The 25,961-nt window shown below is 37.7% G+C and overlaps 1 protein-coding gene across 4 annotated transcripts in view; it reads left to right on the top strand.

The window, feature by feature from the left end:
* Positions 1–25,961, top strand: part of kank1a (KN motif and ankyrin repeat domains 1a) — a 202,941-nt gene that overhangs the window by 40,220 nt on the left and 136,760 nt on the right. The window lies entirely within an intron of this gene.

Raw genomic sequence — 25,961 nt, 5'->3', positions numbered from 1 at the left:
TCAGAGAAGCCAGTCATCCTGACATTTGAAATCTCTTGGATGTGAGGGAAAACTCGTATACCTGGTAAAGTCCCATAAAACAGGCTGAATATGCAAAGTACCATACAGTAGTCTTGCATTGTGATATTTCTGTTTCTCTCATTCCAAACACTCTTCCCTGGATAAATTGTAAGATTGCATATCTATCTCTCTCTTCCCCTTAGAAAATGCCAGTAGTGTTTTTCCTTCCAATGATTGCAAAGGGTAATGGTAGTGAAGAAAAAAATACACTAAATAGAAAGGTATGACTAAAGAGTGCATATGTTGGTTTAAGGGTAGAAAAAAATACTTTAGTATTGTACAGTGCAAGTTTTACCATTTTTGTCTGCAGGCCTTGAAAGTATTTAAAAGTTTTTTACCACATTTTCATTATCACTACAAACTGTTACATGAGGATAACCTGGTGGAAGAGACTAATCCCAGTCTTATACTAAGCAGGCAACAGGAGACAAATGAAAATGCATCTGTCTCATACAGCAGTGACAGTTTTGCAAAGGAAATTCTAACTTGGTTAACTAAGTTAATTTTAAATAGAGTGCAGGGCAAACTTAGATCTGCTTAGAGGTGTTTTTTTTTTTTTTATATGTGGTTTGGCAGATAAAAAAATGTTAATTTGTAAGTAGTTAATGCCTCTTTAAACATTTACTGGGGGACTCTTTAATGAAGGCAAAGGCCAAAACGTGAAATGGCTAGGGAAGCATCATTGGAAATATAAAAGGACAATTAACATGTGGCTGTTCCTGTATGTAGTTCCAGTGTGGAGAAAAATGGCCACATTTAGAGGCTAAAGCATTTCTGATAGTAATATAGTTTTTATTTTTTATGTATTGTTTACCAAGGTGAAGCCTTTACAAAGGGGAAACCCGGCAAATTTGAACCTTTAATATATTGCAAAGTTAGAGCAAGTTTATATTTCAAGAAAATAAACTGAACGTATAATTAATTTAGCAGTTTTGTCAAAGTGTCCACCTTCATATCATTGTAGTATAATTTTGCTTGACAGTGCCTGTACAAGTAGTGGTGGCATCATCAGTAAACCTCTGCAAGGCCAAATTACTTCCTCTGTTGTTGGAATTTACATCAGGTGAGTTAAATGAGCTACGTACTCATTTTAAAAATACAAACAAGGAAAGTCACTGAACATATATAGAAATGAGTGGGAAAGGAAAAGGGCTTACTAAGCTGCTATGAATACAGAGAATTACCATGTCATTTTCTAACCCACTTAACTCAGACCATGGTCATGGGGGTTGCTGGAGCCTATCCCAACTAGCACAAGGCAGGAGCAAACCCTGGACAAGGTGCCAGTCCATTGCAGGGCAAACACACACCAAACATAACCTAGGGCCAATTTATTGTTTCCAGTGCACCTAAACGAATGACTTTGGACAGTGGGAGGAAACCAGAGCACCCGGGGGGCATACCCCAGACATGGGGAGATCATGCAAACTCCATACGGAGAGGACTCTGGACACACACCCCCTGGTCTCCATATTACAATGCAGCGGTGCTGCTTCTAATAAACGTGACCTAAGTAGTCTGTTGCAGCCATAAGGGTGTTAGTGATTCTGCAGATTTATAATTTTAATATTAGTCTGACAATTTATCGGCTAAGTGCTACTATAGTCCCGCTATTACAAGTCCATTAGTGCAAGCAAATAAGCAATTCACGCTTTACATGTGACAATAATGACCCTTTAAGAAACCTGTTCATTAGGGTGTATTGCAGTCAACAATTTCATCTTGAGACCTCAACATAGAGTTCCACTTTCCAATGGGTACTTGTGACGATGCGGGTTCACTCCACACTCCCATCGTCCTTCCGGGAGCCCTGAACCCGACAACGTCTGTAATGTCACCAATGAGCTTGGCAGTGAGACGTAATAATGGAACAAGGGGATGGCGCAACAGTGCCAAGTGCTTTTATTAAAACCAACAACAAGCAAAAACAAAGTATCCAAATGAAGTGCAGTGTATCAAAATCTTTTAAATAAATCGGTAAAAACAAAGGTGAAAAGTAGAGGTTAAAATCCAATAGAAAAAATCTTTAAAAAACAACGACAAAGTTAAAACAATGGCTGGAAACAGTCTCTTTAAAATTAAAGCCTGTTGCCTTCTTTTTACCTGGCGGCCTCCCTGCTTCTCCCATCGGGCTTCGCAACATTGGAGTCGCCCTACCTGAAGCTGAGCTTCTCTCTACTCGACTGGTCTGGAGGCCTCCTGATCCCTGGCTTCGGTTCCGCTCTCTCTAGACCGAGACTTGGCTTCCCTCAACGGCCAGGATGCTCATGTTGGGGGAATCCACCTTCCAAGCCTCCCGACTCCCACTGCCTTTTCGGCCTTACACGCCTAGCCATCCTTCTTCCGGTCAATCCCACTCCTCACAATGTTCAGCGGGAGCGACCACTATTAACTGCCCTAGGTGTCGGCCAAACACCCCGCTAGGGCTCACTGTCCAGCTGCCAGCCTGCGAGCACTTGCTCACTCTCTCTCTCTTTCTTTCTTTCTCACTCGCGCACCGACTTTCTCATAGCTACTTTCTGCCGCCGCCTTCTCCTGCAACCTCCGTCTCTCTCTCTCTCTCTCTCTCTCTCTCTCTCTCTCTCTCTCTCTCTCTCTCTCTCTCCCTCCCTGTGACGATATGGGTTCTGCTTCATGCTCCCTTTGCTGTTCGGGAGCCCTTGAACCCAACACCGTCGATAATGTCACCGAGATGATCTAGACAGTGGAGGCAACAACATAGCAACGGGATGGTACAAATGTGCAAAAGTGCTTTTATTAAAACAGCCAACAAAAACAGTGTTCAATAATGTGCAGTGCTTTCAAAACTGTTCAAATAAATAATCCAAAAACAAATGTGGAGGTTTAAAAACAATAGAAAAAACAATCCTTTAAAACGAGGTTAAAACATTCTCTAGGAAGCAGTATTTAAAGTCAACAACAAGCCCGGTGCCTTCTTTTAACCGGTGACTCCCCAGCCTCTCCCTGTCCAGGCTTCGCAACAGGGGAGCCACTCTACCTGCAGCTGACCTCTCCACTACTGCTCTGGAGGCGTCCCGATCCCTGGCTTTGGTTCCGCACCCTCCAGACCGCGACTTGGGAATTCCTCTCATGGCCAAGGTTCTCACGTGGAGGACACCACATCCCAAATCCTGACTCCCGCTGCCATCCGCGGCCCCATGCCGGGTCACCCGTCTCCTTCTTTGGTCACTCCACCTACATGCTTGCTCAGCGGGAGCGACAACAGCTACTACGCCCTGGGTGTCGGCCTAAAACTCAGGCTGTCGGCTCAGCTGCCTACGAGCGCTCACTCGCCCGCTTCCTGCTGCACCGACCTGCTCGCTTCCTGTAACCTCCGTCTCCTTCTCTTTTCATTTTTCGGAACTTTCTTTTTCCCTTCCAACTGACTTGCGCTTCTTTTTATACAGCGAGGGGCCATAGCAGCTGCAGCACATTAGCCATGGGAACAATCACGGATGTGGATCTGCAGTAGGTGAGAAACGCCCACACCGCAGATCACCCCGTGGTTTGCTACAACTGCTACGCCCCTTCACGAAGCCGCAAGCACGGTGATTATTTATTTAAATGGCCTTTGCTGAAAGAGCTGTGGACCCATAACACCACACTCCCCCTCTTTTTTTTTTTCTTTTTTTTTTTTTCTCCCTCCTCTACTAGCTGCCTTATGCTTCTATATATCACGGGGACGTGGATCAGTTGTGGCAATCAGCAGCTCCCGGGAACAATTACGGATGCGGATGACTCCTCACCTGTGCACTTAAGCAAGGACCGTCCACATCACAAATCACCCCGGGAACCACTTCAAACACACACCACCACGCCCCCTCCCTAAGCCGCGAGTGCAGCGATTTTATTTTCAAAAGTGGCCTTTGACATGAGCTGTGGACCCGCTATACCACAGTACTTCTTTCAAAACTTTTATATATGTGAATAATGACCTAGAATTAGACATAAAGCATCCACAACTAACAGTATTTCAAAAAAATGCAGATTTTTACATTATTTGACGTGGGTTCGGGCATCTGTGAAAAGTATTTTAGCCACCACAGACTTATTTGACCACCGTCTGTTAAGTACAGTTCATGATATTATTAAAAAAATGTTAAAATGTGTACTTTATATTCACTACGAATGCATGTAATTACATTCTGTTATCGCTGTCTTTGGATAATATTTTGCAACAATTAGTAATATGTCCAGATAACTATTGTGATTTATTTATACAGAGAAATACAATAGGGCTTTTAGAAACAATGCATTTCTAGAGTACCCTGAAAGGAAAAATCTGGAGTGTCCTCCTCTCTGCTTTTTTGTATATGTAGAGATTATATAATAACTAGCCGAAGCCCGCCGTAGCATACGGCGGTATAAGAATAGGAACGGAAAACGTTGAGAAAGGAATTCAGTATAACAAAGGCTTAGGAAACCATTGTTGCAGTATAACGAAAATAGCAAGGAGCAAAACCAATGCCAGTGGTCGAGAGAGCACCTTCCTGTAGCAGGCTATGGAAAACATAGACATATATAGATAGACGCTGCATTCACTGTGTTGCCCAGTCGACACGATAAGTCAGCGCGTCCGCCTTATTGCGAGTGGTAAAAGTGCCATTTAAACTAATACAGGTAGACGTGGAAACCGGGTTTTCTGATGAAAAAACAATAACGTTGTAAACAGTATCGTTTACATAAAACAGATTTTGACGAATCGTTTACATGCAATTATTTATATCCATTTATACACTAATAATGGCAATTTATTAAATGATGATAATAATTATTGTTATTACTATTATTATTATTATTAAATAATTCCTCCCGTATAAGTAACATTTCTTGGACTGCTTTCTTCTATCTCCGAAACATTTCTAGACTTTGTCCTGTTCTTAAGCAACACAGTACTAAAGTATTGGTTAATGCCCGAGTCACCTCACGTATAGATTACTGTAATGGTATTCTATCTGTCATCCCACAAAAACGTATCCATCGCTTACAATTTGTTCAAAATTCTGCTGCCAGGACAATAACCTGCTGTTCTAAATCCACTGAACATACTACAGTAATCCCTCGCTATATCGCGCTTCGACTTTCGCAGCCTCACTCTATCGCGGATTTTATATGAAAGCATAATTAAATATATAACGCGGATTTTTCGCTGCTTCGTGGGTTCTGCGGATAATGTGTCTTTTTACTTCCTGTACATGCTTCCTCAGTTGGTTTGCCCAGTTGATTTCATACAAGGGACGCTATTGGCGGATGACTGAGAAGCTAACCAATCAGAGCACGCAGTTAAGTTCCTGCGTGCTGAATGCAGTGTTAACCAGGAAGTCTCGTCTCGCTCATTCAGCATCAACGTGTTTCGCTGTGTAAAGAGTTGTGCTCTTTTGTGTTTATCTTTGTGCATAGTCAAGCCCTTCATTATGGCTCCAAAATGATCTGCTACTGCTTCAGGGGCCGTGCCCAAGCGCAAACGGAAGATGTTAACGATTGCCGAAAAGGTAAACATTTTTCTTGCATTGTACGTATTTATTGCTGGCGGCCTGTCTATCATAATGGCTGTAACATATGTGATATCAGAGACACTCAATATCTTTAAAATAATATTTAGGTTTTACTGTATATAAACAGTGTGTTTATATACATAATTTCAATGAATCTTACCTAATATCTAAGAGAATACAAAAGGATTATGCTGTATAACTCTGCGGGGAATATTTATAAACAGTGTGGGAGAGTTTATAAGGGCTTAAAATATATAAAAATAACCATACAAACATATGGTTTCTACTTCGCGGTTTTCATCTATCGCGGGGGGGGGTCTGGAACGCAACCCCCACGATCGAGGAGGGATTACTGTACACCTATTCTCTCTCAACTTCACTGCCTCCCTGTTAACTACAGAATACAATACTAAATACCGTTCTTAACATTTAAAGCTCTCCACAACCTCACTGATCTCCAACAGACTGACACTCGTCTTGTTCACTCTGATTCGCAGCTGTACTTTCTGTACAACACATCAAACTCTGTGCTTTGGGAGCTTGAGCGTCTCTTATTGTGCTCCTCAACTCGGGAATTCTCTTTTCTCTAATATACATCAGTTCGATTCAATAACACATTTTAAAACTACCCTCAAAACTTATCTTTTCAAACTGGCATACCAATTGTGAATTTTGCACTCTTACTGCCAGTTATCATTGTTTGTTTGCTAATTGCTGTTTGATCGAGAGCGATGGTGGATGCGGAAGTAGGATTAGAAATGGCGGGCAGGGCTCTGTCGAGCATATCCCATGGTCTTAGAGTTGGTGGGCGGGGCTCTGTGAGTTGGCGGGCGTTGCTTTCTGTCTTGCTTGCGCTCACTGTCTTGCGTGCCCTTAGTGAATTATATATATAGATTTTATGAATATGTCAACTTGTGAAACAAAACATGTACCTGTTCAAATTTCAAGTTTATTTGATAGTTCTTGTACCTGATTAGATACATTTCCAATTACGGTGTTATTTTGTGTTTGTACCATGTCATTTCTTTGCATTGCTAAATTAAAAATAATGCGTGCAATGTAATTAATAAATTGTTACTAAATAAGATAAGTAATTGGATATTCCAAAAATTCTATATTATTCTGGCCTTTAACTCTGTCATTCTGTTTTAATTAAAAAGTGTGTAAATATTTATGCAGCTGATTCATTTTCTTCTGCCTTTGCAATGCTGTTTGATTTTTAACTCTTATGTTCACATTAAAAAATTTAAATGTAGGTAATAAAGTTTAGCCAATCCAAAAAATACAGAAAACGAGAAGAAATGTCAATTGATTCACAAACAGTATAAAATTGATGAAAGATCAAAACATATATGAAATGTAATTTGTGGAATTAAACATAAGTGTAAAAGTAAATGCGTAGTGCAAATCGGAAAGATACGGTAGGCCTATATAACTTTTAATGAATATCTATACTTTAATTAAAAATTGATCTCTTACTGGAGAAATTTATAAAACCATGATTTAATTGATCGTAATATATAATTTATTAAATTAGTTCAAACAACCACTGTAATTACCAATAAAAAATTCCTTTGTTGACAAAATAACGTGTAACAATGAAAAACAAACTTACCAACTGTAAGTGTTCATATGTAGCCAATCGTGCATGAGAAATATTGAACACCTACTAACACTAAGTTGTGTAATTTCACCAGTGAATTAATAATCTTTCATGAAAATTTAGAACAAGCACAATGAGGAAAATTTTCACAAAAACTATTAAATTGCTAAGTGTACTGTATTTTAAGCATAAAACCAAAAAAAGCAAAAAGTAAATTAAAAAAAACACACAGCTCAAAACAATTGTGGAACACAGTTTGCCTTAAAGACAGTAACAAGTACCTAAATGATTAAAATCTGATTATAATGAAACTTCCTATCTGTGTGTTTCTTACAAAATTTCAATCACTTATCTTCGCTTATAATGCAAGTCTGTCTGGCAAAGAACTACTTCTGGTAATCCAATCAAACTGAAATTTCAAATCTGATTGTTTTGTGGTCAAGTAATAAACCACATCCAGTCATCTGATCAAGGTCAAATTTTATATCTAACAATAAGTAATAATCATACAAAATTTGAATTATGTCTATTTATATAATGGTAGTAATACATATGTAATAGTTCTGATACCTGTTAAGATATCATTTCTGGTTATCTGATTTAAGGTGAAATTCTATATCTGTGTTTCTTCCCCTAACTAGCAATATAAAATTTATTTTTCTTGTCTTATAATGCAGTTACACATGAAACACTACTATACAAAATTTCAATCGTTTGTTTAAACTGTGTACCTGTTTATTTGGAAAATTGTTCAAATGTGTTGAGGTAAAGTGAGACTTCTTTTTGATACATGTTGCCCAAAAGTTGATAAACCTAACATTTTGACACCCATATGCCAAATTTAACTTATCTAGCTCAAAGCTTTCTTACGCTATATTTCCGTACATTCTCTCTCTCTCTCTCTCTCTCTCTCATAATTGCAAAAATGGTCAAAACATGTTCAGGAGTGCATGTGAAGATTAATTAAAATCTTGAGGTTGAAATGTTTCGTGATACTATACATTTTCTATACTATGTATACAAGAAAGTAAAAATGAGGAATCAAATACAATTTTGCCATAGATCAAGATTGGTCAGGAAACATATATGGAGTCTGTGGAGTACCTTTAGCATATGTCATCATAACAAAGTTAAATCCATTAAATTAGAGGTATAGTATGTCTTTTGGACGCAACTTGGTGGTGATGTTGTTGTCAGGATTAAAATAACTATGATTTGTACATTCACGTTTTCTTCTGTTTGTGGATTATATTTGGAAAATTTGAATTTTTAACATAATGGCTTTGTTCAAATGATTGTGTGTGGTGTGTTTTTTTTTTTTTTGTTTATTGCAATTGATGTTGTGATGGACCCCTGGCAACACACAAACACAATCCGGGTTCAAATAATGGATGGTTTATTCATCCAAATACCTCCACACAAAACGGATTCACAGGTTCTCTTTCTTCCACAATCCCTCTCCTCTCACCACAGCATTGCCCTTCTCCAGTTGAGTGTTGCATTCCTTCATCACAGCTATGATTTGACTGGGTAAGGGAGTATGGTCCCTTTTATTAAGGACCCGAAAGTACTTCCAGGTCATATGAAAATCCATTACAGCAGAGAGCTTGTCTCCAAACATTACCCTTTTGCAGTACCCAGTGACTCCAGCAGGGCTGCTCTGCCGGACTACACCTCCTGGCATGCTCTGCCGGCTTCCCACTGGGCACCGATATTTGGGGATGCTGCCACCTAGCATGCTGGGTTAGTAAAAAGCCCCCAGCGACATCTTCCCTTTCCAATGGGCTGTCCATCTATCCCTTCTGGTCCCTTGTCCTCTCTGGCTGGGATGCCTATCTGCCTGTTAGGAGCCTCCTGTTTGGGTAAGGAACCATCCCCTCTTCTGGCCAGGGTGCCACCCACACCCATGTGGCATCTACAATGTAGACATCTTTTGCATACAAATATTAAGGGTTGTGCGGTGGTCTATTGGTAGATTTATATTAAACTTGATTGTGGGGATCATTACATTGTGGGAATATTGTGGAACCCACTCCAAACTGCTGAACTAAAGCAGCAACAGTTAAGGCCAAAGTATGTTCAAAACATGCCAAACTGCATTTTCTTCTAAAGGCTGGATTAGAATGAGTCCACAATATCCCTGCATTATTAACTACATTTTGATTAGTATCATTGCCTCTTAAAAAAAAAATACAAGTAATTTTTTTCCTTAGGAATATTTCTTCTCATTTCAGTTGACTTCATTTTTTTTTTTTTTTTAACTTATTTTTCTATCCATAACCTCTGAGTGTTGTTCCCATTCTAAAACTGTGCCATTAAAGCAGGAACTTGTGGTTGTAATTCACTGTCCATGCAGTATACTAAACCTCAGCCACCCCACTGCCCAGTTTTCAGATTTCTGTATATATCTACCACTGATCTTGGCTTAGGGCTGTGTAATCAAGAGGGTTTTTTTTATATGCTGCAAATCTGAATTACACCTTATAATGGTAGATTACAAGCAAATCTTGCTTATTTATCTGTTTGGAAATGAAAAAAAATAGTTTTTCACTTTGTAGTTATTGACTGGATTTTCTAAATGGTTTGATTATGTAAAATGAAATATTCTGCTAAATGTATCTTATTAAAGGAAGCAGAGTTTTAATTGTGCACTTTAAGTCTTTGCAACATTTCCTTGAGTTGAAATTTTTAAATCAGTAGTAAATCTTTTCAGAGTAAGCTGCCAGTGCCAAAATTTCATTCACAACTCTATGTATTTTACTTGTGTAAACACATTTTCATATTTTTTATTAAGGTGTTTCACCACTTGGAGGAGAGTGAATAATTCTTTAGAAAAACGTAGCCTTTTCGACTTGTCTTTTTTGTGCATATGTTAAGTAATTATTTCAATAGGGAATGCATATTCTGAAACTTGATTACTTTGCTCTTAATTTTTTATATTTACAGTCCGTGGTTAGTTTATACTAAATTAGAAAAAGAATGTAGCATCATATGTAAAACTAAAGTCTGTGCTACATGTATGGATTTTTAGATGTTCCAGTAATCTGAGGTCAGAATATATAAATGTTAGTCGTCTTCTAAAATAAACAGTGACTAGGCCTTGAGGTCTACATTCCCCTTTGGAAGGGCTGTCATCTGTGTATTGTGTATACATGATTTAAAGAAAAAAAAAATTAATCCCCACCAAAGTGCACTCTGTGGATATTTTATGTGTAAAATTTCTTTCTAAGAAGGTCTTATTACATATGTGCTTTGCGTTGGCAAAACTCAACTTCCATACCAGAAGTTGCATTACATGTTATTAGCAAATGAGTTAAATGAACTTTAAATATTTAGAGTCTTAGGGGTGAAGCATGCTTTTGTTTTCTGTCTCAGTGTAGATGACCTGGTGTATTTGTTTATGCTATTATAATTTAGCAAATTTAATTTTGTTTATACAAAAATATTGCAACTTATTTGTTGCAGAACAATTGTATAGAACCCAACATAACCTCATTGCTGACTAATATGATAATTGACACAACTTGCTTAATTGTTTTGATATTGTTTACAGCAAAAGTGGTTCTGCACATTTTCAGTGTAATACACAATGCTATGTATAAATTTAATAGGATAACTGGTAACTTTCAGAAGATAAAGTGACAAAGCAGTAATGCAAAAGATCATTGAGCTCGGCGTGCTGTTTAGGTGCATGATTAATATACAGTATAACATCTAATACAGAATTCAACACTGCTTTAAAGTGTTCGCCCTGTTAACCACCCTCCCTGCCACAATCCCCCTTTTGATTAAACAGGTTTGAGAATTACATGCTGTGCTACAGTGCCTGTACACACCACTGGGGTATTGAAGAAGGAAAACAGTGAAAAAAGTAAATGAACTGGTTGGTCAGGTAGAGATGGAAGAGGCTTTAGAAAACTATGTAATAATAAGGGGATATAACAGCAGGCTCTTAAAGGCTCAAGTGGTCTGTGTTAGTAGTTTTGGGCTTTAAAAAAACATTAATTGCTGCACAAAATAGAGAGGGGTGGAAAAGGGGGATTCTAGTCACTCTAGTAGCCTGACTTTTTGGTCAGCTTTACATATCTCTCCAGTACATACTGAAAAAAAACATTGAAACTCACTTAAGACCTTTTGGAAGGAATAGAAAATGAAAATAAATAAATAGTAAATATGATTATTGATAGTTTAAATATCTAAGGAAGAAAACCTGTGCCCGTAGTCCAAACACTTTTCAAATATCTTTTGACAAAATAAAAAAACCTTCCAACAAGAGGAGACAATTCTGTCCTTCACACTCATCTTATAAAATCTGTCAGGGTATCAGCTTTGACTATGTGAATTGTTGGTTTCAGATTCCCATCAACCCCTTCTCTGAACAAGTGCATCCTGTTTTCTGTCCTAATTAAGCTAGTGCATTCAGCATCAATGTCTTGATTGTGGCTCACTATTTTTAATATAATTTGACTGGATCAACTTTACTGATGTCTTTTTGAAGAATCTGAAAGGCTGGATTAGGTCCCCACCTAGCATTCTTTTTTTTCCAAAACTAAAGCGGTTCAGTTCCCTTAGCCTTCTGCAGTGGTGCATGGCAATCAACAGAGTGCTTCTCCATCTACAATTCTAGGACTTTTTTTTTTTTTTTGACCAGAATTACACACATTATTGCAAAAGAGGCTTCACTAGGACGTCATAGAATCTGAATAAAATGAACTTCATTTATGATCTTGGAAAAAAGGTGTGCTCTTGGCTAAAAATTAGTAGATATAATATCTTAGTGTGGTGTAAGCAAATACCACAACTTATTATACATATATAAATATCATATAATATAAATTGTTTTAGGGCCTTGGATTACCATTCTCATATATATTTTATAATGTGTTCTCCGTCCTAATTATCTTCAATTTACAGAGTAGACTGACTCTCTGTATGAATGTTATGTTTAGAGACCAAAACAAACCTACAGATTTTAATTTTTTGTATTGTTTTTCACTAATTCTGCATTTTATTTTCCTTTTATCAAGTTATAATCCAATGTTATTTCATCATTCTTTGCCTGGAGGTTGGCATAAAATAACACATATATGCTCATTTATGCATGTGTAGCCAATCAGAGTCCTTTGTTTGCAGATTCCACTGGAGGAATTTCCTTAGCTTGGCTTTCTTAAACAGCTTTGTTTTGAAAATTTCAGAGCGGATTAACACATTCTTTTGTTTGGAGTAGTTCATTTATGAGTCATAGCACAAACTAATAAACTAGCCATGTGCCTACTCTCTATTCAAAAGAGATAAAAACTATATTTGGGAAGAGGCAAGTTAAGTCTGTTCCGTAGCAATTGGCATATTGCTGAGTCTTAAATGGTTAAATCCTGTGCTGCGGAAAGATGGCAAGACCCAAAATTAAATTGCTTTCATTGCTTTTTTTTTTAAAATAGTTCTGTGAAAGGATGGATTTGAAAAATTATGTGGAAAGTGGTACACACATTTAAAAATCTGAACCCATGAACTTATTTAGAATTTGGACTTTGAAGTTTTAGAAGCTTCTTATAGAATGGGGGTTTTAGCTTCCTTTCCTTCCATCACTGTCTTCACAGTCCACAGTTTTTTTTTTATTCTTGGAATATATAATAGTAATAATTTTAAAAGATTTAAAGTTTTTGTTAATTTTGATAACACTAGTATTTTTACCTCCATAAGCCAGTATGTAAAAGCGATTAGATTACATTAAATAATCCAATGGGGAACTTTAGACACATACAACAGCAGAAACATAAACAAAAAACAGACTCGGAGTACAAATATAATACTAGCAATCAAGTAGATGCAGTGTATTGTGTAGAAACGGCAAAATTAACTTGTCCCAAACTAAATACTTGTACTACATCATGAGGAAGCACTGAATTGCCCGATAGCAGTAATAGGCTCATTTTACTCTTTTTCTTTTGAATTTTCTAGAAGGTTAGGGAATCTGATTAGTTCAGGGTATTATGGTTCTTTCAAAGCTTTTTACTAGTAGTGCACCCAATCCACTGGCTGTTCACTTCCTCACATTTCAGCGGTAAGACACCGTCCTCATTCCCAGAGGGTCAGGTTACTGCTGAGCACATTGTCAGTTAAATGATGTACTGGAAGCTTGAGGGGAAGAAAATGTTACTCGCCTGGTAAGTTCTGCATTTTCCACGTTTGTAGTTTGTGTGGTATTTAGGATAAGGAAACTATTTAATAAGTAGTAAAACCTTCTTTGAAGAATGTTGCTCAATATTTCTTAGGTAATTTCTATAGCAAATACCGGTATGTGTTGAATACCTGTGAGGCTTGAAGCATGCAGCAATGAAATTACAATTCACACACAAATTTACCATTGCAGGATGGTGCTGTATATTATCAGATTTAGGATGGGGGTGCTCTTGACTGCTTGCCTAAAATATTACACAATTTAATTTTATTAGATGAAAAGCAGTTCTGTGTAATTAAACTTGACTGAGTAAAAAGACTAGTGCTATTTGCAGTTATCCTAGTAAGGACTGTTTTCGTTATGAAAAATTAATGCTGCACTTGAATTTGGAGACTGTGGACTTTCAGTAGTTTTACGAGTAATCTGAATGTTGGTTACTTTGATTATGAAAATTTTAAAGTCTCCCTGTTTTTTAATTTATTTTACATATTTTATTACCCTAATGTCCAAAGATTTGGGTCGTTTTCTATTTTTGACTGTATTTGGGCCACATGCAAGTTATTACAGAAAACAAACTGATTTGGGTACTTTTTAACTGGTTTAATATGTATTCAATTTTTTTTAATTCTTATATGTATTCATTTAGAATGCATGTGGTAATTGATTCATTTAAGCATATATACACCTATAACTAACTAACTAACTTTTTATGTAAATTAATTTTGGTTCATCCTATATATATATATATATATATATATATATATATATATATATATATATATATATATATATATATATATATATATATATATATATATATATTCAACTGTTACTACTTGGAGCACTGTCCTATATCAGTGTGCTTTCATATAGCTTATATAAATATTTGTGGTTTAAAAATTCTTTAAATAATTTGAACTTCTATGCAAAAATTGAACTTCAGCATCCCATTTTGGTTTTGTGCTTTGGTTTACAGAGTTTATCTACAGTAGTTTTCACTCCAATTTATATTTCTTAATGCACCAGGCTTAAATTGTAAAATTTATTAAAATTATAAAGGATGCATTGTATATGAAACTTTTTCGTTCTGTATGTGGAAGCTATTTTGTGATAATGAAGAGATTTGTGTTCTTTTTCATATTTATCCAAATGCATTCATACTTAAACTTTTTTGTTAGTTTGAATGACATTTTAAATTTCATGTTAGAATTTGTGTGGTTCATATGTTTAGTTTTTGCTATTATAACTAGGAAAAGGCAATTGAATAATAATTGTGTGAAACTCCACTGTTTTAGAGAATAACTAAGGATTTTTAATGTCTTCATGTGAAAGTGAAGCCATGGCAGATGGCACTTCACTGTCAAATTGAATTATGTGATAGACTTGATTTAAGGAAGATGCCACCATCTAGTAACCACCTTGATATGACTGTATGGTGGCTGTTTTTGGCTAAACCCAAAAGGTTAACCTTGTACGAGAGAGGACTAAGACACTTAATTTGGAGCTTTGCATATATCCAGAATGTATAGGAGTGAAGTTAAGATTTCTAAGGGTTGAGGAAATGACATATTGGATGCTTTAACATTGGTTATGTGGGGTAACAAAACCCATTGGACAAATAGGAGGGTTGTCAAGGCTGGCCTGTTTTGTTCAGTTCAATTTATGCAGTTTTCCTTCAGTTGCTGCCACAATTTAATCTAATAATTATTCAGCCCCCAACTCCTGCTTTTTTAATATTTTAAAATATTTTATTATATATTTTTTTAATGCTTTTTTTAATATGTATATACCTATTATTATATACCAGTAACCGCACACTGCACGATAGTAGACGTATGTGTAATGTAAGCATCTAATGTGAACATCTTATTGTAAAGTTATCTGATGTTGCGTTTTGTGTATAATTAACTTCTTTCTTCCTCATAATAAGCACCACTGTTTCATTGTATAGCACATTTTGTTTGGTAACTGTACATACGGTTAGAACAGCTAAAAATATATACATGGTGTTTTTGTAGGCCATTTCCATAATAATGCTTTTTTCTCTAAATCCTGCTTTTTATATAATGCATGCATTATTTTCATTCTGTTATCCGTTTTTATTTTCAGCTGTTTGACTGAACATAACTTTTTTTATTATTCATTTTTAAGCGTGTCATGTATGCCGTATATTTTGTGATAATATTCAAATGTTGCCTAAAACTGTAGTTTCATGCAATTCTTGTTCTATTGTCTATCCCTAGTTATAATGCTAATTTTCCCACTGTTATTATGTGTGGGTGTTTTTTTTTTTTTTTTGGTGACGTTTAGAAAAACCTGTCTTTCTTAATATGGCAGCAATGATTGCAGTTGCAATAATAACATACAATAAGAAACCTTGCATGAAATGTAAGGGACTATTACAACGCATGTAAATTAAAAGAGGATTTGTTTTAAAGGATGAAACAGCAAAATTAGAGAAGTATTTTGTATACTGGAAGATGTATTAATAGAACATGTCTCAAAATATACATAAATATTTTTATATGTATATGGACAATAATGATACAATTGGAATGTGACTCCGGTAAAGATCTTTAAATTCAGTTGTGGATGGCCACAGGTTTTTGCTACAACCTAGCTAACCTTTCTAAGATTACAAATGCTTAATTGCTTGTTTTTCATTCATCTGCCAGTTAACAGTAAGATGCGAATAGTCTACCCTGGCCCCATTTAAACTTGGATGTCTTCATCATGAAGTTTGGTGTCTGTTTTGATAAAATATTTTGAAAGTAATAAAATTACAAAGTGAAGGGCTGAAAATGACTGATCTGCTACAGTCCACAAATCATGGATCTGGATTTTGTGATGGATCTGTAAAATAAGAGTAACCCAACATGGCAGAATGAAATGGTATACTAGCCAAAGAAACTCTTTAAATGTTGCGAAATAAGCAAAAATCAAGAAATTTAAAATTAAGAACTTAAAACAAAACCTTTTATTATGCTGGAATCCAGGCACTTTGTACATCTGTTCACATCAAATGGCTACCCCAAGACATTTATCAAACAGTGCTTAACAGAAGATGCCACAGATCTCTGCAAACAATAGACTCTAACCTGATTTCCATTCCACCTGGCACAGCCTTCCTTATCACTCTTTAGATCAGGCATCAAAGTAGCGCATAAACCAGCAAACGGCCCTTTTTAATGCAAAAAACAGGAAATCAGCAGCAAAGACGTGGGATACAGTATATACTATACTATGCAGTGCATGCTCAGCCGTTTACATGGGACAAACATCTAAAACACTTACAACATGTATATATAAGAACATGGCAATGTTGTCAGAAGGAAGGACCTACAGTCTCGAAATATATTCACATACAAGTTCAACCAGACACACATTTGACTGGGACACAGTGCAAGTCAAATTCAAAGCCAATAATAAAAGTTCTGGAAAGCTGGCTGAATTGTGGCTATCAAACGAAAACGACTTTAACAGACACTTCGACATGAACCCAGTATATGCAGGCTTTAAAAGAACATCCACATGTTAAATAAGACTTTATGACCAACACCCTCTGAAACCCACCTTATTAACCCCACAATTGCTATATATTCCTTTGATTCCTCTGTGTATGTGTGTTTGTGTATATGTATGTATGTCCTGGCACTGTGGGTTCTCATGGAGTCCAAATGTGGATATCGCCAGAGTTTCTTTGCAGCCTTTGTCAATTTTTGTAAAGCATTTTAATTCAGTTGATTGAGCTGCCTTGTGGGACATCATGAGACTTCATTTGAACCCCTGAAGTTGCTGGATGTCATGGCTCTCCTTGCACCATGGTACTGTGATTGCTGCGTAGAGTGGAAGCAGAACCTCTGCGTTCTCCAAAGTTGACTCTGGAGTTTGTCAGGAGTGTGTTCTTGCTCCTACTCTGTTTTATTGCTTGGATAGACTGGTTGTTGGGCATGGTCGTGGGGTCCTGCCGCTGTGAGGCATTTGTTAGTGAAGAGAGATTCACTGATCTTGACTTTGCCAATGATGCAGTGATCTTTGCAGAGTCAATGGAGGTCCTGATTGGGGCTCTCGAGAGGCTGAGTGAGGAGTCTGAGTGTCTGGCAATGCGAGCGTCCTTGGTAAAAACCAAGATCCAGGCCTTTAATGACCTCTTGGACAAAGCCATCAGCAGTGTGTCTGTCTGCCGCGTCAAAAAGTATACATACCTTGTCAGGGACATTCATATCTGTGGTGACTTTTCCTATGAAGTCGGTAGACAAATTGGGAGAGCAATAGGGTTGCGAGGTTGCTGAAAAAGAGGTATGTGGTGCTCCCGATAACTTTGCAAAAGGGCCAACGTCCAAGTCTTTAGAGTCCTGGTGCTTTCTGTTTTGCTATATGGTTTTGAAACGTGGACACCATCCAGTGGCCCAAGACAGACTGGACTCCTTCAGAACTGTCTCTCTTAGAAGAATCCTTGGGTACTGTCGGTTCAACTTTGTGTTAAATAAGCGGTTTCACACGGAATCCCAAATGTGGCACACTGTGAGGGAATGTCAGTTAATGACATTATGGCCATGTGGTGCGATTTCCCGGAGGGTGATCTGGCTCAGTGGATTCTCATTGTTGAGAAACCAATTGGCTGAACTAAGGCAAAAGGACATTCACATAGCACCTGACTGAGGCAGATAGACAGTCATTTCTGGAGGGTGGGACTGGACCATGTGTCTGCCTGGGGGATTGGTAATGGGGATCCCGAGGTGTTTCATCTTGTGGTGGGCTCTGGCTTAATGCAACTCATTTTTTGCCAACATTTGGCGCAATACAACAGCAAACCCTGAACTGGCACCTCATCAGTATAAGGGCGCATTAAAGCACACATTCAAATCGGGAAAACAAGTGGATGACTAAGTTTAGACAGATGGGTAAAACATTGAACAGAAAATCTTCAGCCCGTCATTGGACTGTATGAACTCCTGAAAACCTCCAAGCTGTAATGGCATAAATTTTGCAGTCTCCTAGTCATTCAGCACGCAAACATGCTTCTGCCTTAGGCATTTCCAACATGTCTTTGAGGAGGATTTTGCATGAGGACTTTAATTTCCATCCATACAAAATGATGGCAGTGCAGGAACTCACTGAGAGAGACTGGGAGAGCCACAGAGTTCTGTGGAAACATTCTGCAAACTGTTCATGGAGATGCCATTGTCACGTGCACCGATGAGGCATATTTGCATTTGAATTTTTGTGTAAATACCATGTATACTTGCGTTTAAGTTCTCCCCTGGATAAGTCGGGGCTTGATTTTACCGTATAATTTCTTGTATTTTATAATGACGATCGAATGCGGAAAACTCACGCTATTGGTCCAAGAGATTATGATATGCTAACGCCCACCTGAGAGAGTAACCACTGAGCACACTGCCTTTTTTTCTATGTATTGTTCCTACGTGACCACACAGTAATACCCGAACTATTCCGAACCGATGTTTGCACTGTTTTATGTTTATCACACCCTCATACATACATACATACATACCTTTATCGTAAGAGCATCCCCCTCCTACGATGGAGCGTTCGATCAGAAGAAAATGTGAAGCTGGCTTTAAATTAAAAGTCCTTGAAATCACGAAAAAAACTGGTAACTGCGCTGCTGCAACAAAATTCAATGTGTCTGAGAAACTGGTGTGAGATTGGAGGAAGCAAGAAGAAAAAAAAAAGTCATTTTTGAATGGGTGTATAAGTTGGGGGGTCAAATTTTTTTTTTTTCTTTTTTTTCTCCAGGTTTCAAGACCCGACTTATACGCAAGTATATACGGTAATCAAAACTTTTGCTATTGGGATAAAACCAACCCTTGTGAACTCCTGTACAGTGAGCATATTGCAGTTTGGTGTGCCGTTGCAGAATGTGCCATTGTAGGCCCTTACTTTTTTGAGGGGGCAGAGCAATGGTCACCGTTACTTCAGAACATTATATTGAAATGCTAGAGAACTTTTTGCAGCCCCAACTGAAAGAAATGGATGTGGTTAGATGCTGGGTTTCAACAGGATGGTGCAATAGCTCATATGGTACGGAGATCCATGCAAGTTTTGTGGGAGATGTTTCCAGGGAAGCTGATCTTCCTGCATGGCGATGTTCGGTGGCCTTCACATTCGCTTGATCTGGTTGAAGGTATACATACACTGACCTCAAAACCTTGAAGCCCTCAAAGATGCTATTCACCACGAAATCACCGCTATACCCTTAAAAAAGGCTGAACGAGTCATGCGACCATTCAGAAATCGTCTCAAAGAGTGTATCGCTAATGGTGGCCACCACCATGAAGAAATAATTTTTAAATTAAAATCTATTAAAATCTATTTTTTATACCCTTTCTTGTGTCGTAATGAAATTTATTTTATCTTGTAGTGTTTTTGTACAATAAATGTTTTAAATATGGTACTTATATACAAACACTTTGGCTTGAACACACACCAGAATGACTATTATAAGTACCAGAGAGGAGGGACAGGCATCTTGACTTTGATAAACGACAAATTTGTGCCTGGCCAGTAGGCCATAATGGAAGGGACAGGAGAATGGGCTCGTTGGGAACAAATCATTCCCCCACACAACAGATGGCAGTGTCCCTCTGACCTAAACCTAATCCAGACACTCACAGGGTGGCATGGGAGTTGGAGTCTGGAAATGCAGCCCTGTTAGGAGGACCTGTACAGGAGACCGGAAGCAGATCCCCGGGTCTGGTTTTAAAGGAAGCCCACTGCCTTACTTGAATGTCAGTCAGAGTCAGGAGGAAGCGGGCAACAATCAGGTGGTGGAGAGGAGGAATTAATTTGTTTTGAATTGTGGCTTATTTTGGAGAGGTGATTATTGGAAAGCTGCTTGGTGTAAATAAAAGGTATTTATTTTAATCATGTAACGTTAGGTGTTATGTGTTTTAGGTTTGGGGCTCTCTGGGTCCCCCTGGTGGCCACACTAAAAAGCAAGAAAATTCAAAAGAAAAGTGCTGACTTGGCTGTCACAGTCAGTTAGGCATTACAGTATATAGATAAATTGCTGTTGGTATAAGGGAGCCCCGCAGCATGCATTCACACACTTCTGCTGAATAATTTTTGGCTGAAAGTACTCTGTGTTAGTACAGCATTGTTCATAATGACACTCAGTTTTCTTTAAATTCTCTCCTTTGCTACTTACCTCAGGGCTTCTGAGTGTGTCTTATAACTAAGTTTGCCCTTTCAATTAGCTTATTGATTCACTGAGCCTCTCTTGAAGTGATGTTACCAGCCCAGCACACCACGGTGTAGAAAATTGCATCAGCCATCACAGAGATATACAAGATGAAAAGGATGTCTCTTTGGACATTAAAGGAATACATTCTCCTAAGGAAAAACACCCTGGTCTGTCCTTTTTATATAGTTCTTCTGTGTTCAAAGACCAGTCCAAATTGTCATTAATGTGAACCACTAAGTACTGTAGTTGTAGGAGTGGACCACCTCTACATCCACTCTCTGAATAATGACAGGGCATAGAGGCTGTAATTGTAATTCATATTGGTAAACGCCTCTGACAAGCAGAGTTCAGTTGTGCAAGAAAATTTTAGATTAGTATAATTAATTCTTCTGTAGTTGTAAAGGTAAGATAGTAGTGTCAAGGTAGTATCTTGTGCTCTGTTTATTGTTCACTGTTTTAACCTTGTAAAATCTTTCAGGCCAGTATAATTTAATATGTAATTGGAGGTCCAGGATTAGTAAGACGTTCATTTGTTAATATTTGATTTGTCACTTGTTATACATCTAAGTAAAAGTGCAGATGTAAATTTTTTCCTTTAAACTACTTACTAAAACCTGCATAGCTTTCATATGTGTATTCAGACGTGACCTGAAAGCTTATGTTGCTTGGATATTTTTCTCAGATCAGTCACGGTTGACAATAGATATCGGGTTTCTGTTCTAAAAACAAGATGCAGACAGGACTCCCTAGGCAACTATTGAACTTGTGCAGGCCAGGTACCTCATTAACAATATATTTGATTGCTTACCTACCATAATGGTGACTGTAAAATTTATCTGTTTTAATACAGTTTTAATTAAATATTAAATGAGACAAAATAGTATTGTTTAATCGGACAAATTAGTGTTTAAAGTGTCTCTTGACATTTCTACTGCAAATTGATTTCTGCCTTGCTCCCAATGATGATAGAATTGATGCCAGCTTTCCATGACCCTGACTTACAATGAGGATTTAGAAAATTGGTAACTATGGAATTGCCATTTCCCAGAAAATGTTTGTACCAAGAAAACCATTACCTTAAATAATTTGTCATACGTGATAATTCTCCAGAAATTTTTAATTCCATCAGTTATTTGTTTATTAGTGGGAAATGCTGAGCACACTGACAGTTCTAGAAAAAGTTTTGATGTAAGAAAGTCTGTCCTCTGCATTTCTGAGGCATCCTTGTGACAAGAAAATGTAAATTAGAAATAATCATTTTTATCACAGATTCTTGGTACCATTTCCTCAAAGTACTATTACCCCAGCCCATTATAAAGCACACGTAATAGTTATAATATTTTAAGCATATCGATAAATCTGAACTGAGCTAATTACATTGCATTTAATCTACAGTATTTATATTTCTCTTCTGGTTCGTCCTGCTTCCACTTCAAAACCGGTCCCGCCCACACGCAGCCGACACGACATTTCTCGATTCCTATTCGTCGTCTTCCATGTCATGAACTATACCGGCCTGCTGAGCGTGATACATCCAACAAGTACTTGAAGGTGTTGCCACAACGGTAAAGTAGCTTTTAGTGATGGGAAGTTCGGATCATTTTACCGACTCAGACCTTTGAGTCTCGTTCAGCAAAATGAACGAATCATTTTTCGAGTCATTTCGTTCAATTCTGTTTCCGGCTCAGACTGCATAGGTTAAGCTTATGGGGCTGTCACGTGATGAACGAACGACTCGAACCCGAAGACTCGAAACAAGTGAATCAATTCCAATACAGAAACTATAGGAAGTTGCGCAAATGCGTCCTTCCCGAGTCACATTAAAGATTCGTTCAAGAACAACCCATCACTAGTAGCTTTACCACCTTTGCGGGAGCCACCTGTGTCTTTACAACAGCTTCTTACACAGCAAACATCAGAAGCTAAAAATTATCATGAACACATTTGAGAATACAACTCTTCTCTAGCGTTTGCTTCCATGGGTGCATAGATAACTCAGCCTCCTGGCCACGGCCATACTGTTTTAAAATACACGGTCAAATTTATCACCAAATCTCTCCACTATACGCTAACACTTATACCTCTCCAGGATATGGACAGTTGTATGTTTTTGACGCAGCACAAGCTACTGCAGTAAGCTTACAAAATAAAGCAAACTCTGTATGCAGTGAAAATGTACTTCTCCAGCTAGATTCCATGCTCAGAACCATGAATCCCTTCGCTAAATCATACAAACACATGCATGAAATCGCTCAGTCCAATCCAGCAGCATCTGTACGAATGGTTTTCAAGGGAAACCCTAGGCAGGATTTATAACGATACAATGCCCCGACATTGTAGCGATTTTCGTCGGAGAAGATGGCAAAACGCCTGCCGAAAGGGACATTTGCATCTATCCCATACGCAACTCCTGTAAACAGATTTCCACGCTCAATATGAATTGCGATCCTATGGTTCACCCACTTTTATTCCCTTACGGAGATGTTGGCTGGCACAAAGATTTACAACATGTTCCTGATAAAAAGATCCGCCAAGCGAAATAAGGCTTACTCAATGCCAATTTTACGCGTACAGATTAGCAATGAGGAATACATTTAGTATTTTGCACTCCTGCGGAAGACTATTCCAACAGTACTTCGTAGATGCGTATGTTAAAACAGAGGGCACGCGTCTCAACTATCTCAGATTACATCAACAAGATCTGTGTGTGGAACAATACAATGTTTGAATACAGACGCACTGCAAGAAAACGCTGAAAATAACAACGTACGTGTAGGCAAATGATCATATTACCGTCCACATTTCCAGGAAGTCCAAGATACATGGAACAAAACTATCAGGATGCCATGGCCATAGTACATAAATTCGGAAAGCCTGATTTATTTATCACTTTCACATGTAATCCCGCTTGGCCGGAAATTCTATGTGCACACTGCATCTTTCAAGAAGTATTTATTTCTTCTTGATTTCTGAATTCCTTTCTCAGTTTTCCGTTCCTATTGTTACACCACCGCCGTATGTTATGGCGGGCGTCGACTAGTTTTTAATAAAAGCCTTAGATTTTTTTAAAGATTCAAGCCACCTGTATGTCACACTTTTCATGGCGTGTCTTAGGCATAAACAATTTAAAATAAAATAAAAAAAAAAACTCAAAGAAAAAGGCACAGTGTGTGATAAAGCAGACAACCAATTATTGATTAAGGCATGGAGAGTTGATCATGCTAAGGTGTGTTTGAATGAGTAAATGTCACTGATACCAATTCATCTATAAATACATGGAGAGAACATGGAAACTCCATGTAGAAACTGGAGCCGTAAGGCAGGAATGACAGTTTGGGTTAAACAAGTGGATGTATTTGGTCAATTTTAAGGCTGTGGGTCCTCAGTACCCATAAGCTCCATTGTAAAATGCAAGATAGGGCTATTTTTTATTTTTTTTTTTTAAAACAGTAATAAAATATGCCACGTTAAACTTTGTTATAAAATAAAGCAAAGTCCTACTTTAATATGCCATGATTTGTATAAAAACATACATACAACTTGAAAGATACTGAACTTTTCGTTTTAACATAAAACACTTATACTGTATCTGAAGTGTAGATATTTTAGCATTCTTAGTGGAAGACTTGTTAATCACTTAACACCTTCTAATAAATTTTCTTTAAAAATTGCTCTTTCAAGATGTTATCTTGATTGTATTTTTATGTTGTATTAGATTGTAAAGCACCTTATGAGAGTGTTTAATGTGAACTTGTCTTTGTAAAATTCAGGTTTTATCATAAGATGTCAATAACAGAAGCAAGAGGTTTTTTTTTTTGTACGTTGTTCTTGCCAGAGTGAAATCTTCAGTATGTTAAGATATGAGCATGGATCATGAGATAACTAGTTTTCATAACTTTGTGTCTTGATGTGAATTTGACATTCTGAAGCATCAGTAGTCTAACAGTATACAGGCAGAATAAGCAATTGAACAAATGAAGTTCTTTCTATACATCTTTAAGTGTTTTGTTATGGCTTTAGGGCTTTTTTATGAGAAATTGCATTGTTTTTCCACAGTTATTTTTGAATGTATGAATTTTCTGCTTTATCTGAAATCCTCTTCTGTTACAAGATGTGCTTTTTTTTTTTTTTATAACATAACTGACTTTGTCAACTATGAGCCACTTTCCAGCTTATTCTTAGTTTATCCTTCTAAACACTAACCTGATGTTTTCACCTACTCAGTTTTTTAGTTCTTATCATAGGTATTGCTTGATAAAGGATGGAATAATTGCTTGTGTAACATTGATGTAAAACAGTTAACTTAATTGAAACTTATAAAAAGGCAAGCTGAAACATCCTGGTCATGCCTGTCTGTTTAACTGAATACCTGAAGGCCATCTCCACTCCTATCAGTTAGGCCTGGAATATACTTCACACTACACGACACATGAGTTTGAGGACACTGTGGCTATACAAATAGTGTACTGTCTATACTTGTGCGTGTACTTTATATAAATCTGGAGGATTCCATCAGGTGTCAGTGCAAGAAATCATCAAGGGAAGAAAACGTCCAGTTTCGCTGTGTTGTGATTTGAGGGAAGAGAGATGTTAAAAAAAAAAAATTTTCATTCTAATGCTGTTGCGAAGGTGTTGTGTTGTTACCATGGGGATTATACAAGGCTTGTATTGCATGTGCAAGAAATAGATGAAGAAAAGGACCATGAAGACATTTACATACCAGCATTTAAATTTGGTTTACTTCACCACTTTGAAGCTTTCATCAAATATCGAAGCACACAGACTGATCCTCCAATCTCACTGAGATTGCATAGGTGGTAAAACACCTGACTGTAGGGAAGTTTGCAGAGATTTGTGGTATCTGGGGTGAACTTCAGGCTGATGGTATGGCTTTCCTAATGGCATTGCAAGCAATCTTTGCTTCCATTTGGGAGATGGCTGTCATCCCAATTGACTAGAAAACAGGACTACTTGTCCTTATCTGGAAAAAGAAGGGTGATAACCTGGATTGCGACACCTAGAGGGGAATAACACTGCTCTTGGTGCTGGGTAATATCCTTCATAGGGTCATCCTCTATAGGTCTGTGATCACTTGCTCACCTAGCAGCGACTGGAGCAGTCTGGTGTTACACCTAAGAAGTCTACCCCTGGCTGCATCCTGGCACTGACAGTTCTCATGGAAGGCAAATGCAAATATCAGCAGAGTTGATTGGGTCGAAGCTGCATGTGACCTCTATGACAGACAAATATAAATGACGCCGGTTTTTCTGTGTCGTCGCGTCCGACTTGGTGGCCGTGGCTTTGTGAGTTGTTGTCGTATCCAATGGTCTTGGAGTTGGTGGGCGTGGCTCCTTCCTGTGTGCGCCATAGGTGTCTCACTTGTCGGCGGCTTAGTGAATCCACGCCCCTTCCGGC

Source organism: Polypterus senegalus, chromosome 7 (genome assembly GCF_016835505.1).
Source record: "Polypterus senegalus isolate Bchr_013 chromosome 7, ASM1683550v1, whole genome shotgun sequence".
In the NCBI taxonomy this organism is placed as follows: Eukaryota; Metazoa; Chordata; class Cladistia; order Polypteriformes; family Polypteridae; genus Polypterus; species Polypterus senegalus.
This window is presented reverse-complemented; position numbering and strand designations above follow the sequence as displayed.